Here is a 22,562-nt window from a genome sequence, read left to right as displayed (position 1 = left end):
TCTCCTGTCCCCCACAAGGCTATCCTTAATCTCTGTCTCTGATATGCCTGAGAACAGTAGTGGTGGATGCATAAGGTGGCTGCCACCCCTTTCTGGTATTGGCACACATGAATCACGAGTGAATACATGGCAGTGGGCTGAAGAGATGTAGGAATGCAATATGGCCATACTATAGGAGTCCTTGAAAGACAAAACTATGAGTCAAGTCCCCATCCACCCCTTCTTCTTTTTTTTCAGATTCTGGAAAATAGTAAAAAGAAAAACCTCTCTGATCACCCTTGCAGGCAATATTTCCCTTGGTAGCCATTCAGTACTCTGTTGGGAACATAGAACATCAATATTATTTCTTAATTTAGGGGGAAAAGAGAAAACAGTCAAAAGAAATATGTAGAAAAAGACCTTATATACAAATTAGGAAACTCAATATTAGTACATCTGGAATTAATACATGTCCCAGTCTCCTGTAACCAACCTTATATAATGGAGATCCAGTCTCTATTTCACTGTACTCAACCAAAAAAACACACTTATAGTTGAGTTAGTCTCTGTGGTAGCAATGAACGTCCAAAAATAGTTCTTTTTTGGTTGTCTGTACTGGTCTTGATAGGACTGCCTTATCAGCTTCTGTTCCAATGAACCATCACCTGGCACAGCTCAGTGATTTCAGTTCTGCTTCTCCCACCCAGGTGAGCCAGAGTACTGCGAGCTTCTTTTAGCACCCACCACAAATCCAACTGGTGGCTAATTGAGGTCCTGCTGACAATGCTTTCTTTGGGTCTCTCTTTAGCAACCTTCACATAGGACATAGAGGGTATGTGCACACCAGATGCTTTACTGTGCATTAGACTTACTAGAAAAAGGCACATTAAACTAATGCACCAAAGTGCATGTGTAGATGCTGACCAGAGCAAATTGTTCCTGTCAGCCTAGGCAGCAGAGGGCCATAGCGGGTGGAGGGAAACTGTCCTGTCTCAGCAGGCAGCTCCCTGCCAGTCTTGGGCAGATCAGGGCTGTGAGATGTGTAAACTTGCCCCTGGAAGCACTTTAATGAGCCTGAATTTTCTGTGGAGAAAATTCAGGTGCTTAATTGCACATGTAGACACACCCAGAAACTCTAGAAAAGGAACACAGAAAATTACAGGACCCTTGGCAGAGTCCCCACTCCCTAAAATATCGCCCTCCTCATCCCTAGGACAAAGCTCTTTCTATATCCCTCTCTTTATTCAACCAAAGCTTTACTACACAGCCACTGTCCAGTATCTAATCATTTTAACACAGTCGAAGTGACCCTTCACTTTCCTATTCCTAAAACATTTCTTAAAATATGAGGTATTAAGGTGTTTTCAATATTTATGGTGGTTTTAGCACTTAAGCCACTTTTAATCCATTAATCAATATATGCTGAATCAGTTTTTAGGTGATTAAATAGCTTTGTTTGGTAAAGTCACAGATTTAAATTTTAAACTGTCTATAGTCTTTTAAAGTGTTTTATACTTTCAAACCGCTTTAATCCTAAATCTTACACATTAATATCACCATGGCTACTAACTTCTCTGACTTCAGTTTGTCTTAGTTTCCTCCATCTCTGAAATGAGAATAGTAATATTAGGAATGATATGGTGATGATTAATAATAATAGTTAGCACTTGCACAAATTCATGTTTAATGTGCTGTTCAGACATTAAAATTACCAATAGAAATAATGTTGCAGTGATGATTATATACTTTTAAGCATATTAAATATGACAGTTTCTAATTTTACTTCTTGGGCTACTAAGAAAATGCTCATCAATGGTAAAATGATGAAAGAGGACTTGTGAAAATATATGTTCCTACACACTGAACTATAGAATCACAACTAAGTGATTATATCCTACACACTGGCCGTGTCTACAACAGATGCTGACTGTGCAGTAGCTTGTTACCACTGCACAGTAGCATCAGGTGGCACAAAGCATAAAGTAACACTATTGTGCAGTAGTAACGAACTACTGTGCAGTCAGCATCACCAAAAAGCCATTTGGGGACTCTACTGTGTAGTCAGCATCTTGTGTAGATGCAGCCAATGAATTATATAACCATTGCATTTTTCTGAGAAAGTATTTTTGATCTACAGTGCTCACTTTTCCTGCAGCAGGGGGAGGGGGATACTAGCTGCACTTCATACAGAGAAGGCTGCCTTTTCTATGAACCAGCATCACAGCATAATAAAGCTGGTTTTGGCAGATGGCCTTGTTGCTGCCTTTGACCCTGACCGAAATAAAATTAGACAAGGCAAATGTAAAATGGAACAAGCAGTGGCAGGAGACATGAATATCATGCAAACAAATGTACTTGAAATACATCCAAAGGTCAATATCTTTATTTCTGAGAATGGCTAACTAGATAGATGTGTGTGTGTGGGTGTGGAACATCCCTGAAATTTGGGACATAAAGGGGCAAAGCGTTTTTAAAGGCTCCCCATACAATGCAAGCTGACAAATGCTGGAGGAAGATTGACAGTGCTTCCAGTAACCTTTTGAGAGAAAGGTAGAAGTTGTGGGCAATGTAATGCCAAGAAACAGATGAAGTGACTTTAGGTAATCAAACTAAAAATTGCTGCCTGACAGGAACCCAGGAGCAAGGCCCTCATTTTGTGAGATACTTAATGAGTTTTTACAGCTTATAGTATTTGAGTTTTATGTTGTATGATAGTCAACACGTGACAGTGTGACCCTCTTCTCCCCCAAGATATTATCACTTCTCTATAGCAAAGTAATTCTGCTGCTGTCTTACTAGAGATGAACTCATGAATCAGTGATGTGGGCAGAGGTGGCAGTCCAGATAGCATTCTGCAAAATCTATAAATCCTTTAAGAAAGACTGTTTCTCTGCTGTTATTATTGCATCCCAACCATGCAATTTGATTTTGAAACTTAGGGTGGCCTGGATTTGAGTACTAAGAAAAGAAAAGCTGCCAAGAGATTAAGATCAGCACATATCTGAAATCATAGCAATGAAGTATGGTTAGGTACCTGCTGCTTCAAGTTGGTAGAGATCCCAAACACAGGAGTTCAGTTGCTTTAAGTCATAACTATCAATAAAACCTTTTAATGCCTAGTATAAAATATCAGAAAATATTAAGGGAGAGCAAAATCCATTCTCTTCAACATCTTGTCTAACCCAAGGACCTGAATGCACTTTGCAAATTGTTAATAATTAAACCTCAGAATTCTCCTATTAAGAAGATGGTAATAGTCATATTTTAAAGATAATAATACTCATCATTTCTATAGCACTTTATGTGTTCAGAGTACTGTGGAGACACTAATTAATCATCACAACTCTCATTATGAGGTAGAAAGCACATTTTTACCCTTTTTTTTAACAAGACAGGAAACCCAAGAAGGGGAAACTATTTTACCAAGACAGATAAAATACGGTAACCTATTAAATTGGTTTCCAAATAAGATTCAGAACTTGGGATCCTCTGATTCTTAACTCTGTATTCAACCTCTTTCAGTATTTTAGAGTGCATAATGCTGCAGTTTGCCTGAAAACACACACTTTGATGTTTGAAATCTTTGATTTCCTCTCTTTTTTTTTAATCCAGAAAGGAACAAGTCTGGACCAAGGAGCTGCATTATTTGTCTGCAGCAGTGTAATGATGAAAGGTGAGTGTGGCATGGGCTCCAGTTGCTGCATAAGGGGACATACCTGGGAGCTAAGACAGCACCCCATCCTCCTACTTCCCCCCCCCCCCACCTGCAAGTGCACACTTCATGTTCCCAGAAACAGCTTGGGCTTCAACACTGAGGAGGGCAGAGCAGCACTCATAGTGTATAGTATAGGATTAGCAGTTGGAGATTTGCTGTTGCAGGGTGTGGGGACATCACCTTCTCTTTTTGCTGTGAAAAAAAATGGTATTTGGGGCTAAGTACAGTCATTCAAGAAGCCTGAGGCAGAAGAGCTCTAACTTTCACGCTTTACTTATGTGTCCAAGGTTAGGTTGGTGAAAACAGAACACATGTTAGCCCTTGGGGTTTCAGGACTCTGAGCCTACCTGCACAGCCCAAGCCTAGCATGTAGAGGGAGGCTCTTGCATGCACCCTAGCATGCCTCACAAGCACCCTGGGCTTCAGAAGACTCCTGAATGGAGCTGAACAGCCAAGCCACACATGATTGGCTAGCAGGGACATCACTGCCACCCACCTGGACCTGATGTAGCAGCGGCTCATCATGATGTGCCATCATGGCTAAAAGCCACCAACCAGCCATCCTATGCATGCCCATCCACCACACCCTGCACCCACCAAGAGTGTCTGTATTTTGGATGCCTGTATTCCCCCCATTGATGCTGGTGGCCTCAGCCCTGGACAACAACAGACTGTCAGGGTCTGTGAAGCCCTGGCCAAGTAGCTGTTCACCTGCATGGACCAGGATCCTTCCTTGGATGAATAGGGCCAGAGGGGTTCAAGTGCCGCCACCCTGGCAACAAGCCATGGGTCTCTGGCCCTGAGATCCTCTGGCCCTCTGTCATGGGCACCACTACCCACAACCCAGCTGCCTGGGCACCATCCCCCTTCCCCTCTCTGTCCTCAACCCCCACCCAGGGGCACACACCAGGGCTGCAGGGGAACATGACCTGAGAAAAAGACTTGTCTCATTTTAATTAAATGTTGAAGCTGCCAAACTTTTAGTGCATTCATTAAACAAGAACTGTGCAACCTTGCCCATTCCAGAACATGGAATCTTCTTCTCTGTTAACACTGAGAGAGTGGGAGAGACCCTGGCTTCACCGGGAGGTTATGATATATTTGGAGGGGGATAGAAAGCCATGGGGACTTAACAAACATAAAGTCTTGGGGGCAACAGGGAGAATGGGCACCAACTTCAAGAGGGATGTGGATAACCTTGAGAGTGCCCAGAGGATGGCTAATTGTATGGTTATTGGCCTACAGATAAGATCTTATGAGGAGAGATTGAGGGACCTGAATCTCTTCAGCCTCTGCAAAAGAAGGCCAAGAAGGGACCTTGTAGCAGTCTACAAATTCATTGGGGGGGCAGGGGGGGGAGCAAAGAATAGGGGATACTCTGTTTACTGGGGTACCCCTTGGGGTTATTAGGAACAATGGCCATAAACTGATGGAGAGCAGATTTAGATTAGACATTAGGAGAAAATTAGAAAAATAGGAAATGTAACAGGATACCCACCTAGCTAAACAACAATCTTGTCAAAGATTGAAATGCAAGATGAATCCTATAAAAGGTGGAAACTTGGTTATAATACTAGGGAAGAATATATGAATATTGCACCGGAATACAGAGAGAAAATTAGGAAGGCCAAAGCACAATTTGAGAGGCAACTGGCCAGGAACATAAAAAGCAATAAAAAGGGATTCTGAAAGTATATCAAAAGTAAGAGGAAAGCCAGAGAAACCATAGGTCCCTTATGGAATATTGAAGGCAGTCTAGTTGTGGATGATACAGAGACAGTTGATTTAATTTCTTTTTTTACTTCAGCATTCACAAATAGGGGCAGCTACCAGATAACAAATGCAATTGGCAACAAAGATAGGAAAGGAGGCATGCAGTATAAATGGAGTAATGGCAGAATGAGATAACTTAGAGAAGCTACATGCTTTCAAGTTGGCTGAGCTTGATAGGATGCATCAGAGGGTAATGAATTAATTGACTGAGGTAATTCCAGAGTCATTGATTATCCTCTGGGAACTCACAGAAGTTGGGTAAGGTCCTGGATAACTGGAAAAGGGCAAATATAATGCCCATCTTTTAGAAAGGGAAGGAGGAAGATCTGGGGAATTGCTGCCTGGTCAGCCTGACCTCAATACCTGGAAAGATCATGGATCAGGACCATAAGGAATCTACTGCGGTGTATCTAGAGACCAAGGCTATCAGGAACAGCTTGCATAGATTGCCTGACCAATTTCCTTCTATGATAAAGTTACAGGCTCTGGTGATCAGGAGAAAGCAGTAGATGTGATATACCTGGACTTTAGCAAGGTTTTTGACACTCTCTCTCAGGAGGAAGCAGTAGATGTTATATACCCTGACTTTAGCAAGGTTTTTGACACACTCTTTCATTCTTATTAACAAACTAAGGAAATAATGACTAGGTAAAAGTACTGTAAAGTGGATACATACCTGGTTAGATCATCATGCTCAATGAGTATCCCTCAATGGCTTAATATCTAGTTGGGAAGAGGTATCAAATAGGGTTCCCTAGGGGTCTGGTATTATTTAATATCTTGATTAATGATTTGGATGATGGAATTAAGTACACACTTAGCACATTTACACATGACACCAAGTGAGGTGGAGTTGCAGATACTCTGGAGCATAAGGCTGGGATCTAAATTGATCTAAATTGGCTGAAAAATGGTCCACAACCAACTATATGATATTCAATAAGGACAAGTGTAAAGCTCTGCACTTGGGACAACATAAGTGATAATGATTTTTCTACTCTATACAGCTTTGGTGAGGCCTCACCTGGAGTACTGTTTTCAGTTTGGGTCCTACAGTTCAAGAAAAATGTGCTGACTCTTTCCAAGAGTCAGCACAAAGCAGCAAAAAGTATTAGGAGCCTCAGCGGCAAGACTTACAATGAAAGGCTGGAAGAATTAGTGTTTTTAGAGTACTGAAGGGGGATTTGATAAGTCTTTAAATACCTGAAGAGTCATTACAGAGAGGACGGAGATGGGATTTTCTCTGCGGCACCAGGGGACAGACTAGGACTAATGACCTCATGGTGCAGCAGGGGAAATTTAGGTTGGAGATAAATTTAGAAGGAACTTTCTGATTATGAGTGGTCAAGCATTGGAATGGGCTTCCTAAGATAAGTTGAGGAAACTCCATCCTTTGAAGTTTTCAAAAGCAGATTGACAGACATTTGGCTGGCATAATCCTGCCTTGAGTAACGGGTTGGAGTAGATGGTCCCATTCAGCCTTAATTCCTGATGATCATATGACCTTTCCTAAAAAAACTAGTCATCAGTACAAAAAGCAAAGGACATATTATATGGCTTAGGTGACTTAGCAAAACATATGTAATAAATAAATGATTAGGTGATGAGAAATTTCAATAACTCATGCTGAAATTTATTCCACCAAACTATTTGGCTGGGGATTTTTTTCCTTTTCTGAAAAACATTTTTTTAAAAATAAATCAAGGTTTGTACATGGACCCTATCTACAAAAGGCTAAATTTGGATACACCAACACTGAAGAAAATGATATAATTTCTATATTGTCATTAAAATTAATTTACAAATTTGTTTCAGGAATCAAATGTACTTAAAGGAATCTTATAGGTGTCAAATGAGCTCAGAACATAGGCATTAAATCCACATGCTATATGACTGCATGTAATAGACATAAAGAGAACTGGAAAAAAAGATCAGACATTTTACTTGGGGAGAAGATCAGAGGCAAAGTCAAGCAACTCTCAAGCATCTTACTGTTTTACTGATTGAGAGAGAACATTGCCACCTACTGACTTATCAATACCACTTCCTGTGGAACTGTTTGTTTTCATTTGGAGGTCTTGAGTGTAAGTACTAACCCAGCTGAGCTTATGAAATCTGATGGGATCACAGAGCATGTTAGCATTGTTAGACAATTCTGTTCTGCCTGAATCATTTAAAAAAGTTATCTACTATTTCAAAGCCTGATGTCTAATCTATTTACGCACTTGCTTAAAAATGATGAGCAAGACAGGGATTGTTTTTCATTGCTTGGTAGAATAACTTTTCATTTAAATTGCTTGTCAGCGACTTCTGTAAATAAAACATTACATTTCAGGAGCTCCTTTTCTACTAGACAAATATTTTGAATAATTAACAAAGCAGCAGGATTCCATTTCCTTGAATTTAATTTAATGCTTAATCATAAATTATTGTAACATATGACGGCATATCACATCCCTCCCTTGAAAACAATGAGGGATAAGATTTCTCGTTTAGTTCACTTTGTTTAGTGTGAGCTCATGTTGAAAACTGTAGGTGAGAAAGGACAAAGGAGGTACCTAAAATCTAAATCTACTATACTGGAAGGGCTCTGTTCCTGTCTTGCAGAATCAAAAGTTAGCTGCTACTCACGCTATTGCTCTATGCAGGAAAAGTGAGTACGTTCTGAAACTGTCGAACTACAATCGGTTCTCTGCTAAAGCAATGTCAACTTTTGCAATAACTTTATTTAGTTTTCCAGTGCTAGCCTATAGAAAAATTAGCAAAGGGGATTTGGTCCTGGTTAACAGGATTTGGACAACGTTAATAGGAATCCCTCACATCACTCCTGAGTATTATCAAAAACAGCCTACCCCTATAGCTGAATTAATGAAATCACTAGCCTAAAATGATTTGAGCTCACATGTTTATTTTTGCTATTATATACCCTGGAAGAACTGAAACATTTTTTTCTAAACTACTGTAGGTGGGAAAGTAAAGTTCATAAGCAATCCACAATACAGTGGTATATAATGCAATCTGAATCTCCAAGAGATTTTGCTTCCCCAAACAGGGCCACATTTACATTGCAGCAGGGCATGCTAATGAATGCTAGCATGAAGACATGCCATGTTCATTTGTTCCTGTCTTGCATATACCGAAGCATAAGATGTGTAAGATCCTGTCTTGCATATACTGAAGTGTAAGATGCCTGGGTTTTTTTGGCGTGGTCCACAGTGCATCCAGTTCTGATATCAATCCTGGAAATGCTTGTTGTTCGTGTGGTGCTAGGCGTGCCCATTGCTGTCACAGTAGTAGTTAGATTACTTTTTTCCGTACTTGGTGAATGGACAAAACTGTTTCCATGGAAGCATTCCCTGGCATTGTCCAACGCACTGCAGACATGCCCAGGAAATCTGAGCAGGGGTACTGCTGAAACATATACAGTAAAAGCTATGTTAACTGGCATTTTACTAATCAAAATACTCTATTAATTTCCAATGCCCCCCCCCCCCCAAAATCCTCACTTTAGCAACCAGAATCTTTGCCGAGTCTATCTGGCATGCGCATCAAGTATTTGCACTACAAGCATGGCACTGTCTTCTGTATTACCCTCAGATAACCAGAATGTTTAGATAACTGGCACCCCCTTACCCTACTCATGCCAGATAACAAAGCTTTTACTGTATTCGGCTCAGCATAGGCAGTTGGAGCTGTAGGACTTTCAAACACTATGGGCTCAAAAGCAAAAACTAAATACCATAAGTGGTGCTGACTGGTAACTGCAGTAACCAAAGTAGCATAGGGAGGGACTTTATAGTTCAGTATGTTCGCTCCTAAGCTGTCTCTACTGGGGCTCCAGTGAACTCATACTTGGAAATTAAAGCTACCTTTGATTTTCAGAAATCTTAAAAATCAAACTAAGATGTTTCCTATGTATAAAAATTGTACTAGTCTATGCTGGAATGATTTCCTATGGCATCTTACTGATGCTGCTGTAAAGCTTACCAATACTTCCACCTTAGGAATAATACCAGTTTAACTCTTTTGGTATAAAAATCACATCTTTAATCAACATCCTTAAAGCAATTATAAAACACTATATATAGACAAGGCCTGTGGTAAATTAAATCTCTCTAGCATCAGCTTTACAGAATTTGGGGCATCATTTATCAAGCATGTAGGTAATGTGTCTTACTGATAATACCATGGGGGAAATAAAAATACCTATGTAAAATGAGCCAACAATAATTGGGTAATTTATGAAACATTCTGTACCACAGGGAGTCATTTAAGGCCACCTTTCTTTTTCTTTACTACTTCTTGCAGAATGATATTATGGGCCTTTGAAACTAATTGAATATGGTACAGTTGGCACACTGATAAAGTAGTGCTTTAGTGATTCTGTTCTTGAGCAAGGTTAGATGTTGGGTGGGTATTTTTTTCCTGTCTTTCCAAGCTGCAAATTACTCACTACAATTTAAAATAATACAAGTGAAAAATCGAAAAAAGGATATCTGTTATAAGTCAGCGCCTTCTCCAAAAAGATTATAAAGTAGGATTTTCCCATGTTCTACCACAATGAGAAAAGCAGCAGAATTCATCAAGGAATCTTTCATTAAGGATTGAAAAAATCAAATCTCTTCTATGCACCAAAGAACTGCAGAATAGGAATTAAGATATTTTTTTTAAAGAGTTTCTCAGAGCTTGTCTACATGTAACGCTATGTCGCCATAGTGACACACTACAGTGATGTAGCATCCATGGACCAGCAGCTACTTCACCATATTGGCATGCTCCCCATGTATAGTGCACCGCTACAGTGAAATAGCTACTAAAAATAACCATGAGCTGTGCATATGGCGCAGTATGGGCAGTTACTGCGCTGTGCTTTAGTACTTCCAAAAGAGCAGTAATAACGTTGCCACAGGACAACATGTAGACACACCCCCAATGTAGGGAATAGTGATGTCTGAAGAAAGGTACTTAATTGTATGGTGTAGAAATTTCAGAGGGAAAACAAGTTTAGGAAAACATCACAGAGTTCTAACAATACAAAAGACTTATTCAGAAGGACATCTCCCAAAGCTGATTTTAATTGTACTGGGATCAACAGGAGTTTGAGTTATTCAAGGGTATATGTAGACACAACTTAACATATATATAATGATGAAAGGCCAAATATGTGTGAAAATTCTGCCAGACACTGAAAGTTGCTTCTGTGATGCACACATTTTCCATAAACTCTCCCAGGACTGATAACTGCCTAATGCTAGTGCAGACTAGTGCAGACTAGTGCAGCCTAACGCTAACTGGGAAATATGGCTCCATGTGGATAAATATTAATTGTGGCCTAGAGCTGCTTCTTTCAATAGTAGTTCCTAAAAAGAGTCAATTTAAGGTTGCTGTCTTAAACAGCTGGTAGAAATAGTATGTATGTGCCTCAAGAATGCTCTCTACCTGAAGTAGAACTGCCTTCACCAATGCAGGAAGTTGGCTCTGGAGTTGACTATGACTCGAAGTCTTTGTGCAGTTTTCATTCCAGGACACCATCAAACTTCTTGAAATATTTATAAATTCAGAAGCATTCAACATGATGACAGGAATGGAATGGCATCTCTCTAAGGACATTACTTCAAAATTTTTAAGTTATGTCATACAGCATAACAAAGAGGATAAATTAAAGAGTACCTACAACTCATAGGAAACACTAAATAAATGTTCAACTGAATAACAATTCTGAGTCTGCATCAAATTCTCTTCATTTATTTTGTCTATTTATTATCAGAACACATTTGCCTGGAAGTGGAATCTTTGTTTTATAGTTTATTCTTTTCTGGTTCTCTACATTAGCCAGGTACTTATATTATTTCTATTATAGTTTATACAAGGTCATCACACTCTGGAAAAAGTTATATAATGCTCAATGAGTGCTCATAGGGTATTTTATAATTATCCTGCAATTATCCTTAGCCATCAAAAATAAAAAACAAACAAACATATCCAAGAAAATGGAACTTCTAAATGTGGACCAGATTCAGTGGTCAGTTGACACTGGTAAAAACCAATGTAAGTCCACTCATCATGTCAGCAGTGATTAAACATTTGCCAAGGGATGCTGAATACATATAAGCGGTTGTAGCAGCACAAACTGTTGCTATAAAACTGCACTTAATGCCAATGGAATGCAGCAGGTCAAATCCACCCAAACTGGAGTAATATTGATTACAAAGAACTTTAACCCTAGGATGGGGTCATAAACCTATTAGCTTTAATATACCTTTATTATACAACAAAAACATCTCAGTGACAAGCACTCAACAATGTCTGGTTCATTAATCTTTACAATATATTTACAAATGCTACTAAATGTCTGATTCTCAAGAACACCTAGACCTGGAATAAAAATGATTATTGAATAATTAAATTGAATAAAATCATTATTGAAACACTAGCCAATTGCCCATCACTCCTTCCCCTCCCCCCACTGTGTGCCTAGCCGAAAACCCCTACCTAAAGTAACCAGAATTTTTTGATAACTAGTACCCTCTTTACACCACTCATGCTGGATAACAAAGCTTTTACTGTAGTTGGAAAAATTAGCTTTCAGGCACAAAAGGAAGAACGGTGCTTTTGCCCAAAAGCTTGCAGGGAAGATTTTTTCCAACTATTTTAGTTGGTCTAATAAAAGATATCAGATTTACCCAAAAAACCTGGTTTGCTCATATGTAATAGACCATTCTATTTTATTTTTTGTATCTTCTGTTGTTAAAGAATGGCTGTTTCCACCTGGGAAATATTTAGAAAATTTTGGACATGATTTTGCTTATCCAGTCCATTGACTGAAACATAGGATCCAAAGAGTGTTTACATGGCCAGCCCTGAAGGGTGAGTGGGGGCAGAGAGGAGAGGTGGCCCTGTAAACACTCCCTATGCCATCTCTTCCTCCAACCTCCGGCGTGGGGGCTCCCTTCTCCCACCCACCTCTGCCTCCTCTCCCAAGCAGTGGGGCTTTCCCCCACCTCTGTCCCTCCCCTCCAGTCCCCTCCCTGCTCCAACACATCCTCCAGTGCCAACTGGGGAACTCCCAGAATGATCTCTCTCCACTCCCTACTCCCCTCTCCCATTCTGAAAACATCACTAGGGCTTGGAGGGAGAGGAGCATTGCTAGGTAAGGTCAGCTGCTCCCTTCCCTCCCTCCTTCCTCACTGCCTCCCTCTCCCTGCTGGGTGTTGGTAATAAAAGTTGTGGGGTGCATGTGCACCTCAGGCACCCTGCCCAATTGGGCATGGTGGGGCATTGGGGCCAGGCAGCATGAGGGTGCCACCACTGTGACCCCCCTTTTGCCTCCACTCACCCCACACCCATCCATGCAACCAATCACCACCCTCTCAGCAGTGCAAGTGCAGTTGATGAAGAGCATTATGGACAGACAGAGTCACAGACAGATTCACAGACAAGCACACAGATAGACAGACTAGGACCTTTATATATATTGCCCATCAAAGAATGACAGGAGGGTGGGCGGCGACAGAGTACCATGTCTTCCCACCCCTCCCACCGCTCGAGGTCCGGCCCCACTCCACCACCCCCACCCTCCCTACCATTCAGTTATATTAGAATGATTTAAGTACACACCCTAAGGAGAGTGCTCCTGCTCCTACTAAATCCTATTTAAAAATTGTTTGTACCTTTGTATGACAGGTGGTGTTAATGGGGGAAAGACTGGCAATAAACATAAAAAAGTAAATAATATAAATGTTTTGATGTAAATGGAAAAAAGTGTAAGAATAGCTACAGATTGTTGTAGGACCTCTATGATACAAGGAAATATATTTTTCCTCAAAGAAGAAATGGGAACTGTATGGTCACTAGCAGGGGATCTGTCATAGGTTTATGGTTTCATACAGAACAAATAATATAGCCACAATAGCCAAGCATGTAAATGATGCATAGATCACATCTTTATGTTAGTAACATTTTGGGGTTTGACCTCTATGAAAACCAGAACAAATGCAGTATATGCAGAAATGAGCAAGCTCAGACTGTGTATGGAAGTCATTAAAGGAACTGAGAAGATAGTTCAGTGTACAGACTCAGTTAGGCCTCAGTTACTGCTGAAACCACCGTAGGGAATCAGTCAGTACCAATGTGCCAATTAGAATTAGAATGTTATAAAAATTTTGAAAATTTGCTCAATTTATTTCACTGATGAATTTGTCAAAATACTCTTTCCTATTAAAAAATTCAGATCTAACAAACAGACATTTTTCAGGGAAAAAAATTGGCAATTCCAACTCTTTGCAATTCTAGATGCTGACAGGTTGACAGTAGATTACACCAACTTTTCACAATTCCTGCTGACTAATCATTTGATTATGACTCCAGTTCAAGTTCTGAGCACCATCTTCAGTCTTCTGAAGGATATTGTAGAGGATATGTTAGAGGTTGTTTGTTCATCCATGACCAAACATGACTGTTTGGCTCAACAGGGATAGGGTAGTACAAAGACCATGATGAAAATTTTAGCATGTTTTTCCCATTATTGGGTTCTAAATTCCTCAGAAGTCTGAGGGATGAAATTAGAACCAATTTCAGATCCAAATACAAAATCTGCCTGCTGAAAAATGTTTCTACATCAAAAGAAAGATGGAAAAAGAAAATACATTGCTCATTTGTTTGAAAAAAAATGAAAAGCTTAGCTGGAATAACTTAGAATTGCACCAAAAAAGAGGCAAACAATGAATTAATGTCATAGGATCACAGAAAGTTAGGGTTGGAAGGGACCTCAAGAGGTCATCTAGTCCAATCCCTGCTCTAAGCAGGACCATCCCCAACTAGATCATTCCAGCCAGGACTTTGTCAAGCTGGGTCTTAAATTCTCCAAGGATGGAGATTCCACCACCTCTCTAGGTAACTTGCTCCATTGGTTCACCACCCTTGTAGTGAGAAAGTTTTTCCTATTATCCAATATAAACTTCCCTTGCTACAACTTGAGACCATTGATCCTTGTTCTATCATCTGCCACCACTGAGAACATCACTTTGGAACCCCTCTTCAGATAGTTAAAGGCTATCAAATCCTCTCAGTCTTCTCTTCTCCAGACTAAATTAACTCAGTTCCCTCAGCCTCTCCTCGTTGTTATGTGCCCCAACCCCCAAACCATTTTCATTACTCTCCTCTGGACTCTCTCCAACTTGTCCACATCCTTTCTGTAGTGGGGGGCCCAAAAATGAACACAGTACTCCATATGTGGCCTCACCAGTGCATACTTTCATAGTTTCATAGTTGGTAGGGACCTGAGCAGATCATCAAGTCTGACCCCCTGCCATGGGCAGGAAAGAATGCTGGGGTCAAACAACCACGGTAAGGTGATTATCTAGCCTCCTTTTGAAGACCCCGAGGGTAGGAGCAAGCACCACTTCCCTCGGAAGTTGGTTCTAGATCCTAGCCACCCTGACTGTGAAGTAGCACTTCCTGATGTCCAGCCTGAACCTACTCTTGTCAACTTATGGCCGTTATTCCTAGTTACTCCTGGTATGCTTGGTGGACCAGGGTCTCTCCCATTCCCCACTAGTACCCCTTGGTAAGTTTATAGATGGCCACCAGATCCCCTCTCAGCCTTCTCTTGTGAAGGCTGAACAGGTTCAAGTCCCATAATCCCTCCTCGTAGGGACTGCCCTGCTGCCCCCTGATCATGTGAGTGGTCCTCCTTTAGACCCTCTTGATGCTGTCCACATCCCTCCTGAAGTGCAGTACCCAGAACTGGATGCAGTACTCCAGCTGTGGCCTGACCAATGTCACATAGAGGGGGAGGATCACCTCCTTGGACCTACTCGTGATGCATCTGTGGATGCATGACAAGGTGCAGTTAGCCCTACTGACCGCGTCCTCACATTGGCGGCCCATGTTCATATTGGAATCAATGATGACTCCAAGATCCTTTTCTGCTTCTGTGCTGATGAGAAGGGAGTTCCCCAGCCTGTAGGTATGTTGCTGGTTCTTCCTTTCTAGGTGCAGTACCTTGCACTTGTCAGTATTGAAACCCGTCCTATTCTCATCTGCCCACTCTTATAACCTGTCCACGTCTAGCTGTAGCCTGTCCCTCCCTTCTAACATGCCCACTTCTCCCCACATCTTAGTGTCATCTGTGAACTTGAACAAGGTGCTTTTCACCCCCTCATCCAAGTCACTGATGAAGATGTTGAACAGTGCGGGCCTAAGAACCGAGCCCTGGGGAACCCCACTGCCCACATCCCTCCAGGTTGAAAATGCCCCATCCACCACCACTATCTGGGTGCAGCCCTCTAGCCAATTTGTGACCCATCTGACTGTGTAGGCATCAACGCCACAGTCACCTAATTTTTTGGTGAGAATGGGGTGAAAGACAGTGTCGAAGGCCTTCCTAAAGTCCAGAAAGACTACATCTACCGCGACACCTGCGTCCAAGGATTTTATGACCTGGTCATAGAAGGCCACCAGATTGGTCTGACAGGACCGGGCCTTGCTATACACTCAGCTCAGTTTGATTCTGGGGCTTTTAACCCCTGGATTGTCCATACATTAACAATTGAAACTAGTTTTAAACACACTTTAGGTGGCTTGAAGTTATGCTACTCTAGGGCACATTTCTCTGTCATCCATGTTATTCAGCTTGTGTTCCATTAATATGTGGACACTCCCCACAGATGAACTGCCCAAGTTGAAGTCCTCCAGCATCTCAGGATGTAATGTCCCCTCCCCCACTCTCCTGTATTATGTGGACAAACTTTCCACTTGATGAACTCTACTGCTCAGGGGGAAGTTCTGCACCAAGCTATGTTCCACTCCCACTCCTGGGGGTGTGACCTTCCCACCACAAGGGGTTCAACTCCATACAAAAATCCTGCAGAGCACATGCCAGCCAGACAATTTGCACAGCATGGGCAGGTTTGGGAGTGGAGTCTGGGGGGCGGGGTGCTAAACAAGTTAGGGGGCCTGACTGGGATCCCATGAGCTGGGGCTTCTTTCCTGGATCAGAGGTGGTAACTCCCCCAAAAGTTCTTTCTCTCACTGCTCCCAGCTCCTAGCTTCCCAGGAAGCATGACCAGCAGCCACCATAGCCCAATCCCAAATCCCAATTTTTAAAACTTGAGGCCTTTTTTAATTTACTTTATCTTTATTTATTTTTAATTCTTTTTTTACTGCTTTTTATTTTATCCATTACCACCCTTTCCCCACACTCATTTCCTTTCCACCTCCCATTTCATTACCCACCCCCATCTCATCCTCACTGTCCACTCCCAGCTTCATATTCCTGCCATGAATTACAGGAAGTGCTATGAGTTACAATGATCCCCCAGATCCAATAGGGGTTCACTATTGAGTCCAAGGGCTTGGGGAATCCAGCTCCTGGTTGCAAGCCTGCAGCTGACCTCACTTAGCAATGCTCCTCCCCCTCCCAGCCCTGGTGCTGTTTTCAGAATGGGAAAGAGGAGTAGGGAGTGGAGAGAGATCATTGTGGGGGTTTCCCAGCTGGCACTGGAGGATGGGGTGGGTGAATTGGAGCTCCCCCACTTCAGGTGAGGGGGGACTCCAGTCCACTCAATCCATCCCCCAGCGCTAGCTGAAAAAAACTAAGACTGAACCCCTTCCTTTCCCTTTCCCCCCTCCCATTCTGAAAACAGCACCAGTGCTGGGAAGCAGCACAGACACAAGTTACTGGAGCCATTCCATTTTTGAGTGTTTTCATCTGAACCCTCATGCAGTGAGAGTTCAGTTTTTTGTGGGATCAGGGCCTTTTAAACTGCTCTGCAGCTGTGCGCTTCTGTTTAGTCATGCCTGTAGTGCACTTTCAAGGGATAGATCAGGCAAAAATTTCCACTTCAGTCTGCACTTAAGGTACAATGTATAGCAAGGTCCTAACCTTTACTAACATTCTTTGCTGATGTTCATTAGTATCACATATGTAACTTAAGTAGATCACTACCAATCTGACTTCGGATAAAGGTAACAATTTTGTACTTTATTTTATTTGATATCTTTCACCATATATTTTTATCTGATTGTATTGTAATTTTTTCTCCATACACCTCAGTGAATGGTTGTAAATGTTAAATTGGCTGAAAGCTGCTGCATCTGCCACTGCAGAAAGTACAATGATAAAATATTCTTTTCTATATATCTCCTTCAATCTGGTTGACAAAAAAATGCCATCTGGCACACACATGCACATGCACACACTCAACAATTCACAGTACAGTCTTTCTGAAGTAAAAATTATGAAAAGGGGGCCAGAAATAGGCTCCTCATTTTGCCACAGGACTAGTGAATAAAATAAGATCTCCTGAGGAGATTTGCCTCATTCAGAGCTCAGTTCAAATAGCACTGAAATAAATGGCAATTGTCCTATGGATTTCGGTGGCAGCTCACTGTACACCTTTTCAGAACTATTCACAGAAAAATCTGAGCTAGAATAGAATTCTATTTTCACTCAGTTCACACTTCACTTGGTTTTGATATTTGCTGTCCTCACATTTATTTTCAATGTATATTATTTTTGGGGAATTCCATATATAATACTAATTAGTATGTAAGTGACAAACCCCACAAAATCACATACATTTATATCATTGTTCATTGTGTCCAAATTAAAAATACCAAATCTTCTACAGCAGTCTAACTTTAACTTCATACAAACTGACATTTTAATAGATAAACTCTAAAAAATTAGATGTGCAATTATGTATTATGGGAATTCTCTTTTAAAAGATCTAAATACAAATGTAGTTACATTATGTAAACATTTAGGAAAGTAAAGCAGAAATAATGGATGGCTGGGGCAAATAAATCAAATTTAAAGATTCACAGGAAGGGGTGAACCAGATAACATGTGTTATGAACTCCCTCAAAGGTTTTCACGCATATCAAATCAAGACCAGAACTTTTTTCAAGATCTAAAAGAGGAGAAAATGAAAAAGTCTACATTTTTTTCCTCCATATTTCAATTTTGGGCTAGATATCAATCCATAAAATATATTCTTGCTATAAATAATAGTTAAGTGTTGATCCTCTGGACCATGGTGCAAGAGGCCTACACAGATGCCTGATGAATACACTTGTGGCTGACAAGCCCAATTTGGGAGCAACAAAGCTTGTTACAAGTTTCACAGATGTATGCATTGTCTGACTTGGAGTACAAGTTTACAGAACTCTTCTTACTTCTTTCTTGATTTGCTTCCATCCTCTGAATCAAAGCAATTTCAAGTTGTGTTGCACCCAATGCCAAGTTGTGTTCCCTCTCAATCAGACAGGATTCTATATGCTTCTCCCAGGTTTCTATATTGATGTTGAACAACTTCATATCATTTTTGCACACCATGTAGTACACCATAGATGGCAACCCTGCTTTCTAGAACTGTCTCATATCTCATATACAAAATATTATTGGAGATACAGTCTACCTCCATTCTCCAGACATGGCCAAGCCATTGCAGAGTCCTCTTCTCCATAGGGGTTTCCAATTGTCAGTCCTGCACACTGCAGCACCTCTGTGTTTAGTATTTTGTCTTTCCACTTTATTTCTAGGATTTTACACAGACCTCTCATGAGGAAGCTGTTCAATCTCTTGATGTGCCTAGTCTATATAATTCATATTTCTGAACCATAAAGCAGGGATGGCAGCACATAAGTCTTGTAGATTCAAATCTTCACCTTAATTGATAGCTTGCTATTATTCCATGCACGTTTCTGTAATAGTCCAAAAATTTTAGCTGCTTTTGTGATTCTGTTAGTCAGTTTATTCTGAAGGTCAAGATTCTTGCTGATTGTAGAACCCAAGTGACAAAAGTTGTCAATGACACCAAGAGATTTACTCTCCAGAGTGATGTCAGGTATTGATTCTTCCACCCTTTGGTACATATTCACAGTCTTCTTGAGACTAATTGGCAGCACAAAGCTTTTGCATGATGCAGAAAATCTTCCCAATGGAAGATTCACTGTGGGCAACCAAGACCATGTCATTTGCAAGCAGGAAATCTCTCAGTACCAGCTCTTTCACCTTGTTTTTCACTCTAAACCTTGAGATGCTAAACAAACCTCCATCTAGCCTGGTTCAAAACATAAAAATAAGAATGTCCCAGTACAACCAATTCTCAACATAAAGTTAACATTTCTACAATATGTATGGATAAAATTTAGAAAGCATTCTAAAATAGTACTGCTTAACTAAACTGTCCTGTAACACAAGTAAAATCTCATCTTGACTGATAGAAAAGTTTGTCCCTTGCACAGATAGATAGGACAATGATTTAAATGCTGTCTTGCATGATTTTTTGTTTTCAATTTGGCAGCTGAATGGAATAATAAATGACAAAAATTCTCTCTTAGATTAAACAACATTTTGTTTGACAAAACAACAGAAAATAATGACTTTATTCATATTAAATGATCCATTTTATCCAAGATGAAAGTTTTCATTTCTAAGAAAAAAGTAGTGAAGGGCTCTTTTTACAAACCTTCCAGAGGAAGTTATATTCACCTTTTATTCAACACCTCAGAGTTTGGAATAGTCACACAAGTTCAGTGTTATATTCTGCCTGTTGAAACCACATTAATCACTTCTTAGTAGATTTCCATAACCACTAGGCATTCTAAAACTATTCTTCCTCAAATTCTCATATTGGAGCTCTTCCACTTTAATGCTAATTAAGATAGAAGTTTTCAAACTAGTGAAAATGACATGCTAGCTTGCTGATTAGGGCACTCACATGGGACAACTATGTTCCTACCCTGCTCAAGTAAATTGTGGTTTATTTATACAAAGTGGAACACAACTTCCAGCTTACAAGAATGGATGCCATGAACTCATTCATGATTTGTTTATGTTTTGTTGCATGTAAAATAAACATAGGGTTTGCCTACATGTGTATTTACAAGTGCCTAAACTTAATGCGCCTTTGCTTAAGGCCCATTAAGGCAATTTAGACACGTGTCTACATGCAGATGCACTAATACTAATTAAGGCTCATTAAATTTAGGTGCAAATAGCTAAGTCCCATTAGCACACATTCAGACATGCTAATGCACATTAATGCAACGTGTGTTCATTAACTCAGCTCACGTTAATGTGTATTAGCACGTATACACATACACTAACGCAACTTAGCTATTCACGCCTAAATTTGATACCTGCTTTATGCAGACACCAAATTTAGGCTCACATAACCTTAAGTCACCATTTTAAGATGCATTAAGGGTGTTCACATGTAGACATGTGCCCTTAACATGCCTTTAAAATGCTGATTTTAGGCTAAGCCCACTTAAAAGAGACACATGTAGATGCGTCCATAGTGACTAATACTACTAGGAATTTAAGACATTGTATGTGACAGCTCCTACTGTAATCCCATAGGCTTATTTGATGACTAGGGCTGTGGACCTAGACCACTAAGAAGACATTGGTGAGCAATGGTAGGACTCCCAGCCATCAACCAAGTGCTTGGGACAAATAATGAAAAAACAGGGCATGCTCATGAGGACATAAGGACAAAACAAGTGCACCCTGGGGGGACACCAAGCAGAGTATCCTGGCCAGCAATCGCCAGCTCTCAAAAACAGCTAGAGAGCCGGTGGCTACTGCCCAGTGGTGCTGCGCCAGGATACAGGAATGCAAGAGACCCAGGAAGAGGGCCCCACAGTCCCTGGGGACCCTCCCAACCAGAGCCTCCCTCCTGGTCAGCCACATGGCCAACTTGGCCAGGGCCAGGAGGCGGTTGACCCAGAGGTCCTGGGTCCTAGTGGAGCCATGGATGGGGAGTGCATAAATAAAAAGGTGTGGGGAGAAGTGCAGGAGGTTCTGGAGGAGGAGGTGCAGGGGCTGCAACCTGGCACACTCCAGGACTGAAATCCCATAGGAGTGGCTTGTGTCCAGCATCTCCAAAAGTCAGGTTTTAATCTGATCACTATGATTGCAGATTTCCTTTACCTAATGACTGTTTCCTGTGCAAGTTAGAATAGGGTATTTTACTGGCATTTTGTCTATAGTGACTTATCCATTCATTTTGTTACTATAAAATACTACTAAAGAAACTCACCCTGTCTAAACCCCTAAGGAGTATTATGTGTTAGTCTCACTCAGGGTAACAGAAACTCTTAAACCTTATCCTTTATTTATTAATACTAATGAAATTCAACAAATGGCTGGTTTTAGGGACAGCAATGAAATCAGAAGAAAGGCAATAGCAATAATGAGTCTGTAATTATTTCTAGAAATGAGAGAGAGAAAATTCTTACACAAGAAAGAAATCTTGTGTAAAGACTATTAATAGACATGACAAAGTGACATGCCAAGTTTATTCAAAGTTGTGTAATGAAGAGAGAGGATTAAAAGAGGAATTAGCAAAAGCTGAAACAAATGTTATTCATGAGTTAAGAGCATTAGCAGAGTTGGTATATTATCTATTTTGCCATTGATCTTTAATGAAATGAAATAGAAACTTTATCTTATTAAAGATCAAGGAAAAGGTTTTACATCTCCAGCTTATTCTATGCACTCTAATAATTTAGCTAGTTCAGGCAGGTGCATTGGAGAAATAATTCAATAAAAAGAAAATGTGCCACATGTAATGATTTTATTGGAAAACAACTATGTCAAATGACAGAAGTAAATACAAAGAAAAAGAACTGTTCAGATACAAAAAACAATGTAACTATAGTTGAGCCATATACATTGAAATTAAGGTAATAAACTGCAAACCTATACAATAAATGGTAGAATCATGTTGTAATTGAATGAACCTATAAATTGACTCAGGTCACCCAACCACCCTACTGGCCACTAATCTATTAGCACAGGACTTGTGTTTCACATTGAAATTCTGTCACCATTTCAAATTTTGTTAATTTGATTTTTTTTGTATTTATTTTCAAAATATAGAAGTGTCATAAATCAGGGTAGTCAAATGTATAGCCCTGTAGGCCAGGCTCGGCCTGCAGAGCATCTCTATCTCACCCACTGGTCTACCAGAGGGCACTGGAAGTTGGACACTTGGCTCACCTACACTCTTGCCACTCCTGTTCCTACCAGGCTCTATACTGCAGCCACCACCAGACCCTGCACAGCCACTGCTCCCACAAG

Source organism: Alligator mississippiensis, chromosome 2 (genome assembly GCF_030867095.1).
Source record: "Alligator mississippiensis isolate rAllMis1 chromosome 2, rAllMis1, whole genome shotgun sequence".
NCBI lineage: Eukaryota > Metazoa > Chordata > Crocodylia > Alligatoridae > Alligator > Alligator mississippiensis.
Note: the sequence above shows the minus strand (reverse complement) of the source record.